At 43.9% G+C, this 11,326-nt stretch overlaps 1 protein-coding gene across 4 annotated transcripts in view; it reads left to right on the top strand.

Moving 5' to 3' along the window:
* The first annotated feature begins 26 nt into the window (after positions 1-26).
* LOC105463559 (HOP homeobox) overlaps positions 27-11,326 on the top strand; it is a 34,718-nt gene continuing 23,418 nt past the window's right edge. Inside the window, exons 1-2 of one of the 4 annotated variants that reach the window (XM_071093410.1) lie at positions 27-349; positions 9,428-9,545. The gene's annotated coding sequence lies outside the window, so the exon portion shown is untranslated. The remainder of the gene's footprint in view (positions 350-9,427; positions 9,546-11,326) is intronic. The other 3 variants (XM_071093411.1, XM_011710740.3, XM_011710735.2) reach the window with 3 other exon arrangements.

Genomic DNA, 11,326 nt, shown 5'->3' with positions numbered 1-11,326 from the left:
CAGTCTTCTCTCAGCCACATCTCTCTTATCCGATCTTGGTGAAGAAGCTTGCTTGGCCAGGAGAAAGGTCAGGGACGAGAAGATAGTGACGAGAAAGTTCCATGAAACTCTCAGAAGTCCCAGCCTGAACATCAAACCTGAATAACCAGGAGAGACGTAACTTCAGCATACTTTCAGTGGTTTTCCTCCTGCCCACGCTGCAGGTTTTTCAGGTCCTTGCTGGAGTGTGCGCTCACAGGCATAAATAAACGTGCTATCAGCAGCCTGCGTCAGCCAGCCCAGCTATTTAAGCAGGCTGGCATCAGCAAACACTGCTTCCAAACCCAGGGCTTGCCTTTGCCTCTTCCACGTAAGTACCTTTCAAAGGTCTGCCTTTTATGCAGAGGAATGAGTTTGTGTAGGAACTAGACCAAAATGCTATCGTTACTGTATTTGCTCTTCTGTTGGAAAATGGTAGAGGTGAAAGGGAGAATAGGAATGAAAAACTTACCCCCGAGCAGAAGCCAGGAAATGCTGCTGAGTGTAAGACATCAGTCCCTTACAAACAAAACTGCACGGGGTCAAGGGGAATTTGGAGGAAGGGGAGTTGGTGTTGGTCTTTTGGCCAGCAGGTGAGATGTTTTTCTTGCTCGCTTCTATTTTGGAAAGATAACTCTGAAACCAGCACTTGTCCGATGCCTATGATTTTCTCATTTAGGAGCAGATTATTGTTATTCTACATCCCAGACTTTTATCAAAAATCAGACATAGTATCATTTTAAAATACGTTTTCTGTTTGACGAGGGGAAGTGAGGGAGGTGTCTCTGGATGGAGAAGTGGCTTGATTTTGAATTTGCAGTTTATTGTTACTTCTGGTTCTCATAATACTTATTTGTAACAACAAAAGCATTGATTTTTTTTTATTTTTTATTTTTTTGTGAGATGAAAAGGAATCCCAGGCTCTGGGGTCTAGAGAAAGTATAGATTTGTGATATGTGAGTGGCATCCAAGTATTCAGGGTAAACTGTTAAGTAAAGTGGAATAAGAATCATTGAATAAAAAGGTACAATCTGTCACATAGTTCAGATGAGAAGCTCTTAAAGAGAAGAGGAATGCAAACAGTTCCCATGAAGTGGCACTGCCACTGGACAGGGCCCTGTAGTGTGTTTAGTTAAGTAGGGTTAAGTATAACCAGGGCAGGCAGAGAACAAAACAAAGGTGCTGGGGAGGTGGGAAGGGAGAAGGGAGGAATAAAGGATTTATAATTAGACATCAGATTCATAAAAAGCAGATAGGAAATTATAAGGAATAGAGCAGGGCATTAATTCCATAGTCTATCCCTTTGTGTCAAGAATCTGGTGAAAGCCAAGGACCTTTCTCAGGTATTCATTCCCCGCATCCTGAGCCTCCCCCTCCACCCCACTCCCCAACCCACACCTTGACTCTCACTTTCTGGACTCCTGGAAGTCCACAGACCCTAAATTAAGCTCATGTGCTTATTTATTTATTTATTTATTTATTTACTGGGCTGAAGCTGCCAACTGAGGAACCTCTCCAGAAGTGGTGGTGGGTTAAAAACCTTCAACGTGGCAGGCACTTCTTGGCCACCAAACTGAAACTTGGTTTTAAGTTCATGAAGGTCTTATGTCAATCAAGCAAATAATGATTAAGGGCTGTATCTTAGCAAAGATAAGTTGAGGGCCAAGAGGAAGAGAAAAGAAAAAGTGATCTTGTTTTCAAAGAGCTTGAAATCTAAAGTCCAGGGAGATAATTAGAAGTTATGTCCAGGCACAAAATAGGATGTGTTGAGTGATTACATTTGTATAAAATGATAGAAAATGCAAACTAATCTGCAGCAAAAGAAAGTGGCTGGGCGTGGTGGCCCATGCCTGTAATCCCAGCGCTTTGGGAGGCTGAGCAAGCGGATCACTTGAGGTCAGGAGTTTGAGACCAGCCTGGCCAACATGGTGAAACCCCATCTCTAGTAAAAATACAATAATTAGCCGGGCGTGGTGATGGGCACCCATAATCTCAGCTACTCGGGAGGCTGAGACAGGACGATTGCTTGAACCTGGGAGGCAGAGGTTGCAGTGAGCTGAGATTGCACCACTGCACTCCAGCCTGGGTGACAGAGCAAGACTCTGTCAAAAAAGAAAGAAAGAAAAGAAAGGAAGGAAGGAAGGAAGGAAGGAAGGAAGGAAGGAAGGAAGGAAGGAAGGAAGGAAGGAAGGAAGGAGGGAGGGAGGGAGGGAGGGAGGGAGGGAGGGAGGGAGGGAGGGAGGGAAGGAAGGAAGGAAGGAAGGAAGGAAGGAAGGAAGGAAGGAAGGAAGGAAGGAAGGAAGGAAGGAAGGAAGGAAGGAAGAAAGATCCATGGTTACTTGGGAAGGTAGGGGCAGGAGAAAAAATGTTTGGGGGGATTCCCAAGGGACACAGGAAACTTTTGAGGGTGATGGATATGTTCATTATTATGACTGTGACCATTTCTTATATGGGAAGATTTATCAAATTGTATACTTCAAACGTTCAGTATTATAGCTGATTACCCCCAACAAACAATACTTTAACAACATTATTTTTATTTTTTTGAGATAGGATCTCACTCTGTCACCCAGACTGGAGTGCAGTAACACAATCTCGGCTCACTGCAGCCTCTGCCTCCCAGGCTCAAGCAATCCTCCCACCTCAGCCTCTTGAGTAGCTGGGACCACAGACTTGTGCCACCATGCCCCGCTGTAGAGATGGGGTTTCGCCATGTTGCCCAGGCTGGTCCCAAACTCCTGAGCTCAAGCAATCTGCCTGTCTCGGCCTCCCAAAGTGCTGGGATTACAGGTGTGAGCCACTGCGCCTAACCAACGATATGATTTTTAAATGAGTAGAAGCATTTCTAAAAATCAGCCTATGTAACATGCTGAACATAAAAGATGAGTATTTATGGAGAAAAGATAAATTCAATAAAGCACAGAGACCAGAGAGTAAGGATCATAGACTTTATTAGAACTGGGAGGGTCCCTGGAGATAATTTAACCTAGTGGTTGTGGGGCATGGAGAACTTAAAAACAAAAAAAAATCAGTCACTGGGGCAGGGCACAGTGGCTCATGCCTGTAACCCCAGCACTTTGGGAGGCTGAGGCGGGTGGATCACCTGAGGTCAGGAGTTCGAGACCAGCTTGACCAACATGGTAAAATCCCATCTTTACTAAAACACAAAAATTAGTCTGGGCATTGTGGTGAGTGCCTGTAATCCCAGCTTCTTGGGAGGCTGAGGCAGGAAAATCGCTTGAACCTGGGAGGCGGAGGTTGTAGTGAGCAGAGATCATGCCACTGCACTCCCGCCTGGATGACAGAGCAAGACTCCGTCTCAAAAAAAAAAAAAAAAAAAAATCAGTGACTGGCCCCACCCTGGACCAATTAAATCAGAATACATGGGTGTGCAGCCCTGGCATTGGGTTTCAAAGTTCCCCAGGTGAGTCTAATGTGCAGCTAGGCATGAAAACCAGTGAAATCAAAACCATTCACTTGACAGATAAGGATAGTAAGGGCCAAAGAGAGAGTGCCACCTGGCCACCAAGTCCAAGGGCAGGATGAGGCTGGGAGGCTAAGGGAACACAGCAACAGAAGCTCAGAGGTAAAGAAAGAGGCTGCTTCTGGACACTCCCAGCTCCAGCTAGGATAGGGTATCCAGCACCTTCCAAGCAAATCCTTGGAACCCAGACATGCTGTGGGGCAGCAAACTAGAAGAATTACTCAGGGCCTCCAAGGTGCATTATTAAAGGATTGTGCTAATGAGTGAGAAGGGATGTTTCAAAACTAAAGCTTCGTTTTGTTCCCGATTAATATCTGGCATAAGCAGAGGATTCTAATTATTGAAAGGAATCCCAGTGTACACACCAGGCACTCTGCTCTGGGGGACAGCCAAGTTGTTCTTTCAAGAAATAGCATGTGTGCGTTCCCAGCATTGGGATGAGTCTATCTGGAAGTCCGGGGTCTTTTAATTAGGACTTCCAGGTCAGGCCCAGGTAAAAGCATGAGTGGGTAAAGTTTGTCTTTGTGACTTCTGTCCTTCCTGTCTGTGGCTCCTTAGCTCTCTCTCAGCACCTGTATGGGTGCAGGTGTCAGTTCAGAGGTGTCTGTGGGACCACAGAGCCTCACTGGCTCCACCCTGGTTGTGTTTCCAGTGGGTTCTCACCTCCCCTTCAATCTAAATGTGCCACTTTCCAGGTCTCATTCTCTCAGGGCTTGTTTTTCTCATCTGTGGAAAACTAATTAAAATTAGGATGTTAATAGACAATAATCATTTAATGAATTATGTCCCTTCCTGGTATATTAAGTAGGTTCCAGCAAGATAACATATCTAGGAGTTCCTTGAAATATTATATATAGTTACCATTTGAATTTTAAAAGGGGGCAATCAAGAGAATCAAAGCTTTATGCAAAACATGTCCTCCTTATTGGTCAGAATTCCAAGCATCTTGCTGGGCAAAAATATACCAAGACTGTGGGTTTTCAGTATAATTTTTCAAACCCTATCCAGTAGGCAACCATCTATAGGTTGTGGGCCCTGTTAGACTGTTTTTTCTGAGTGAGTCCATTCTTTGTCAATGCAGTCGAACTCATCAGAAGTAGCTGCATTTCCTGTGTCTTTCTGAAAAATGGAGAGCCACCTTAAGGTTACTATAATGAAGACAAAATGTCAAGAAATTCTGCTCATAGGGATTTTAAAATATTACCTGCTTCTTTCTCGGGAGCAGAAGGCTGGCACCAGCAGAGTAGCTTGCCTAGTCTTAGTGGCCTTAGTGGCCAGGAGCCTCATTCTTTGGGGACCCAGTTTTGCAGCTGGGGCAGGGCCCCCCCAGTGCATGTGGCCATGGGCCCATTCCGGCACTTTTGCCCAGTTCAAAAACCAGATTGCTGCAGCTCTTGAAAACAAGTGGCAGCTGCATGTGGCTAGTCCTGCCTCTGAAGAGGGGTATGGCTGGGTGTGTAATTAACATCTCTTCTGGGGAAGCAGTCTGCAGGCAGTCAGGGCCCAGAGCAGCCCTGCAGCCAGAGGACACACTGTGACAGCAGCAGTGGGGAGGAGAGGGTGAAGGCAAGCTCCATCTTGAGCCCCTGGGAGCCCTGGCCCTCTAGCTCTGGGGAAAGGATTAGGCCGTTGGAATCAGGGCAGCAGCAACACCAGTTTAATGGCCCTATTTGGAAGCCAAATGCTTTTTCCTGTTATTCAGAGCTTCTCCAAAATTTAAAAAGAGAAAAGAAAAGAAGAGAAAAATAAATGACAAGCTTGCAAAACTGATAAAATAGGTTTGTATGACCAATATAATTTCTTCCTTCCTTGGATGACTTTTCTTTGAATATTTCTCCTTCACCTTCGTTTCCAAATTCTCTCATTACACAGTGACAAGAGGTCACTTGGACATTTTTAAGGGCTGTGTTATGACCTAACTCAGCTTAATTTCTGGATGTTGTTGATGGCTTCCTTAGACTTTTTGTTGCTGTTAAGACAGAGTCTCACTGTCACCCAGGCTGCAGTGCAGTGGCACGATCTCGGCTCACCGCAACCTCCACCTCCCAGGCTCAAGCAATCCTCCCACCTCAGCCTCTAGAGTAGCTGGGACCACAGACACACACCATCACGCGTGGCTAATTTTTTGTAGTTTTGGTAGAGACAGGGTTTCACCATGTTGTCAAGGCTGGTCTCAAACTCCTGAGCTCAAATGATCCTTCCATCTTGGCTTCCCAAAATGCTGGCATTAACAGGCATAAACCACCACACCCGGCCGGCTTCCTTTGACTTTTAAAACATCAAGTGACTAGGGACAGTGGACAGTGCTATAGAAAGATGAAATTGTTGGTAGAAGGATAACCTGTGGCTTGGAGTGGTTTATAAAGCAGTAACCTGCCCTTTTAAAAACCAACACCTGGGGATCCTGAAGCAGCCCCTGCTCTGTCCTGGACCATAGCCATCCTGCCCACTCACTTGGGGCATCGCCTGCCAGTGGGGAACAGGTTTGATAGAGGGGCAATAAGCCTGATGCTGCAAATGGAAGGCTCATGTCTCCTGGTGCAGGAGGTGCGTGCATCTGCTGTCTTCCTGGGCAAGGGCCCTGATGTGTTTTTGGCCTTCCAATGCTGTTGATTTTCAACACACAGTGCAACCAAGCAGGTGCAGGTTAGGCTGTCCTTTTTATTTGCTGGGAAAGTGCCTACATATATCTTTTACAGTATGCTGAACAATCTTCCCCAGGACTCCAGGCTGAGCTATCTCCTGCCAGGGAAGCAGAGGACAGGTCTGGTGAGCAGGAACCTGGGTCCCATTTTCTCAGCTGTAATGGCATTTTAAAGCAGCTGTGAGCCTGAAAGATTCGTTGTCCTAGTGGTATTACTAATAGCACCCCCTTTTACTCTAAACAATACCTGGCCTGAGCAATAAACTATATGGTCACCTGTGCGTACAATCCACTTTATGCAAGAGCATAAAGTGACTTGCTTGGAATCTTAGGATGAGCTGGTATCTGAGCTGGCTCTTGAACCCAGGCAACCCCAGGCCTCATTCTGACCTCTGTGCCAAGTCATTTACTCTTGCTGTGACTCAGGGTTCCTGCAGGAAGCATTGTATACCTCCCGCCCAGGCCGAGAACTGGTATATTTATGTTGGCTAAACCAAAAAGAAGTTCAGTATAAGTGTCGGGCATTCAAGGAATTGCTCATCACAAGGTCAGGCTACTCTGATCTTTGCTTCAGCCTCTTATTTGGCCATACTTAGGTAGTAATAGAAGCTCTTTTAAATGTACAGAAGTTGGCTGGGCATGGTGGTTTGTGCCTATAATCCCAGCTCTTTGGGAAGCAGAGGTGGGAGGATTGTTTGAGCCTGATCTCTATCTTTTTTTTTTTTTTTTTTTTTGTAGTTAGCCAGACGTGGTGGCACACACTTGTAGTTTTAGCTACTTGGGACACTGAGGCGGGAAGGTTGCTTGAGCTCAGAAGTTCGAGACTGTAGTAAGCTATGATCACGATGCCACTGTACTCCAGTTTGGGCAACAGAGCAAGACTCCATCTCTAAAACAAACTAATAAATAAAAAGTAGAGAAGTTAATTTTACCCATATCCACATAATTTCTTATAATTTGCTTCTGGTAGTTTTGATGAAATGTGACCGAACATGAAAATGCTGCGAGATCTTTCACAAATGATCCACTCTGTCCTTGTACGTTCAGAACGAAATGAAGCAAAAACCTGAGGCAGACATTGATCAGTTCTAATCTCTTAGTGTATACTGGGCGGGAAACAAGTGGCAGTCATTTTGGCTGTTAGATTTAGTCATTCTATCTAGGACCATGAGGAAAATTTCCTAGGATTCTTAAGGTCGTGACAGATCTGCTTAGATAGTCTAGTCGTTGTTGAGGTATTTTCATTTTCTTCCTGTGTGGCTTCTCCCTAAGGAAATGTACATAAATAATCTTCCTTAGTCCTAATGTCCTCATCAACCCTTTCCAAATTTTCAGTTTGCTGGTGCCAGGAGTGAAATCTGTTTTACAAAAAACTTTAATTCAGTGGCTAATATTTAATTCAATAACTAATGTTGGAAATATCTATCACTTTATTATATATGCCTTACCCTTTTCCTGGGACATAGACTAGCATCTTTGGAGATGGCTGGAACTGGGATTTATGAAGCAGGAGTGAAGAAAGCAGGAGGCCACCCCTACTTTCATTAACACACTGTAGCTGGCTCAGGGTTCCATAGTTGAAAAGGGAGGAGAGTCCTTGGAACTAACTCAAGAGTTAAACAATAGTTGACTAAACAATAGTAAAATTAGGGCCAGGTGCAGTGGCTCATGCCTGTAATCCCAGCACTTTAGGAGGATGAGGTGGGCGGATCACCTGAAGTTCAAGACCAGCCTGGCCAACATGGTGAAACCCCGTCTCTACTAAAAATCGCAAAATTAGTTGGGCATGTTGGTGGTGCATGCCTGTAATCCCAGCTACTTGGGAGGCTGAGGCAGGAGAATCGCTTGAACCCAGGAGGCGAAGGCTGCAGGGAGCCAAGATCACAGCACTGCACACCAGCCTGGGTGACAGAGCAAGACTACACACACACACACACACACACACACACACACACACACACACACACAGAGATCAGATGTATAAGGAACACAAAAAGGCCTGATGTTATTTAGCTGGGACAAGAGAAGGCTATAAAGCCACTGAATGATGGTGTTGAAAAGCATGGAAGGAGGTCGTGGAGGTCAATACCCAGCTCTTCACCTTGGCTTTTGAGGAAAAAATCCAAGACCAAGGGTTGGTGGGGCTGCAGTACAAAGGACATTAAGTAAGCCATGAGATATTCCCTCATTATACAAAAAACATAGTGGAAAGAATTAATTATACAGGCAAACTCTGAAAGATGAGGCAGTCCACCAATCTTTTAATTTTTAAAGCCCCTTTTTTTTTTGTTTGTCTTTAGGCCTGTAATGAGTTAACATAGTCCTTCATTCATGGCATACACAAGATCCCCTCTTAGGTTTTATATCTCATTCCATTTCTCCTGCTCTCCCACTCTCCCTCTTTTCTCTCCTTCTTTTCACTGAACACTAAAATTTTAAGAGGTATCTGTGTTGTTGATGATATTTCTAATGCATTATTATCAATAGTCTGTTAATTATATGTATCTTTTACTTATTGACTCCTCCAGTAATGGACATCTTTCTTGCCTCCAATTCTCTGAAATGATGCTGTAATGAATATTCTTATACATATGTTCTACCACCCTTTAGATCTGGTTCGTGGGAAACAGGAAGGGAAAGGAGTGGGCTAGAAGGCTTATGCTTTCTTTATGCAGCATGGAATATTGAACTGTCCGTGAGAAATGGAAACATAATGTAATCAGTTAGTATTTCAAACATTTAGAAGCTTCTCCAGGTTCCCTTGTACTTTAATAAGAGATTGAGTGACACATAATTTTCTAGAACTAAGAGAGCACAGTCTTTAGTGATCTCCCCTTCTCAATATAATTTTCTTTTTTTTTATTAAAAAAAATTTTTTTAGCCAGTCAGGCTGGGTGTGGTGGCTTACACCTGTAATCCCAGCACTTTGGGAGGCTGAGGCAGGCAGACCACCTGAGTTCAGGAGTTCGAGATCAGCCTGGCCAACATGGCGAAAACTTGTCTCTACTAAAAATACAAAAAGGTGTGGTGGTGGGCGCCTGTTGTCCCAGCTACTCGGGAGGCTGAGGCAGTAGAATCACTTGAACCTGGGAGGGGAGGCAGAGGTTGCAGTGAGCCAAAATCAGTGCCACTGAACTGCAGCCTGGGTGACAGAGCAAGACTCCGTCTCAAATAATAATAATAATAATAATAATAATAATATTTTTTTAGCCAATCAAATTTAGCAGTGGGGGATTGCATTCAATGTCATCTTCTTTTCTTTCTTTCTTTTTTTTTTTTAGACAAAGTTTTGCTCTGTCACCCAGGCTGGAGTGCAGTGGCACCATCTCGGCTGCAACCTCCACTTCTCGGGTTCAAGCAATTCTCATCCCTCCGCATCCAGAGCAGCTGGGATTACAGGTGTGTGCCACCATGGCTGGCTAATTTTTGCGTTTTTAGTAGAGATGGGGTTTCTCCATGTTGCCCAGGCTGGTCTCAAACTCCTGGCCTCAAGTGATCCTCCCACCTCAACCTCCCAAAGTGCTGGGATTACAGGCATGAGCCACTGTGCCCAGTCAAATGTCATTTTCTTAAACTTTGCTTTATCAATTCTAGAAGCATTTTATTTCTGGATATTGGTTATTGATTACCCAGAAAAAGCAAATGACATGTTCTAAGAAATCTTATTAGTCATGAGGTTGAGTGAAGTTTCTAAAACGTTTTGCCATTTTAATGATTGCAAAACCTGATGTCATTTAGTTGCCCAATTATATCCTGAGTCACTGGGAAAGCTGGATTAGACCTTAATAATGGTACCTTGTATTTATGTAGCGTTGATAATTTATAGTGGCATTCATAAACATAATCCATCTCATTGAATCCTATAACACTGTGTGACAGGTGGGGCAGGTTAATAGCTTCAGTAGTAGATGATGAAATGGAGGTCTAAACCAACTAAGAGAGTTGTCCGGAGTTACCTGGAGACTATGTGATAGAGCTGGAAGGAGACTCCGGGTCTTCTGAAGCTTCACTCAATCTCTTTCTGCAGTATCATGGCTGATGCTCAGAAAAGTGACCTATTGTAGGTTCAAAGCTATCCTCTGAGCTGGACATTCTGGTATATCTGTCCTTTTCAATTATTTCGTGATGTTAATGAGCTGGCTAAAGCTGCACACCCTCTGTTTGTCCTATTAGCTGAACACCTGCTCATAAAAACCACTCAATTGGGGAAAATATCTGGTCCATTTATCACTGAGTAGCATGGCAACGAGCAGCATGGGTGGTTGGACTTTGGCATAATTAGGAGCTCTGCAAGGCACCAGCTGTGGGTCATTTTATCCATGACCTAATTATAATCATAAAATAAGAATGGTAGTTGGACCATAAAAATAATAATCTATTAAAATATATGTATGCAAAGAGATAATTCCATTCTGTCAAAGACTCTTTTCTGGACTTTTCAAAATACTCAACTAACCTGAGGAAGTTCTGTCTGCTTGCAGTAGACGGTCTAATGGCCTAAGGAAAGCCATGTGATTGGGCAGCCTGAAAATATACTCATGGCGCATGTGCAACACCACAAGGTCTCTAATGTATCTTACTATGTAATTTGAGCTCAGGCAAAAATACTGTATAACCCAGCATATATTTTCAAAAAAACCAATCATGATGTCACATCCCCAGAATTACAAATGAACAACTCTTTTCAGAGTCAGGCACTGGGAATGAGAACATTTTTAGAAAGAACATTTTAATGTTTTAAAGTGATTGGATGTCTACAGAGCAATATGACAATTTTATCTACTTGATTCTCCATTGTATGTGTAGCTTATGTGTATTAGATTTTTTTTTTTTTCACCCAGGCTGGGGTGCAATGGCATGATCTCGGCTCACTATAACCTCTGCCTCCCAGGTTCAAGTGATTCTCCTGCCTCAACCTCCCGAGTAGCTGAGATTACAGGCACTCACCACCATGCCTGGCTGATTTTTGTATTTTTAGTAGAGATGGAGTTTCACCATGTTAGTCAAGCTGGTCTCAAACTCCTGATCTCAAGTAATCTGCTCACCTCAGCCTCCCAAAGTAATGGGATTACAGGCGTGACCCACCATGCCTGGCCTGTATTAGATTTTTTAAAACTACCAAACTGATTTATATCATCATTTAAGTTTTTGAGCACCCTTCGTCCTCCATGCAACAAATA

Source organism: Macaca nemestrina, chromosome 3 (assembly GCF_043159975.1).
Source record: "Macaca nemestrina isolate mMacNem1 chromosome 3, mMacNem.hap1, whole genome shotgun sequence".
NCBI lineage: Eukaryota > Metazoa > Chordata > Mammalia > Primates > Cercopithecidae > Macaca > Macaca nemestrina.
This window is presented reverse-complemented; position numbering and strand designations above follow the sequence as displayed.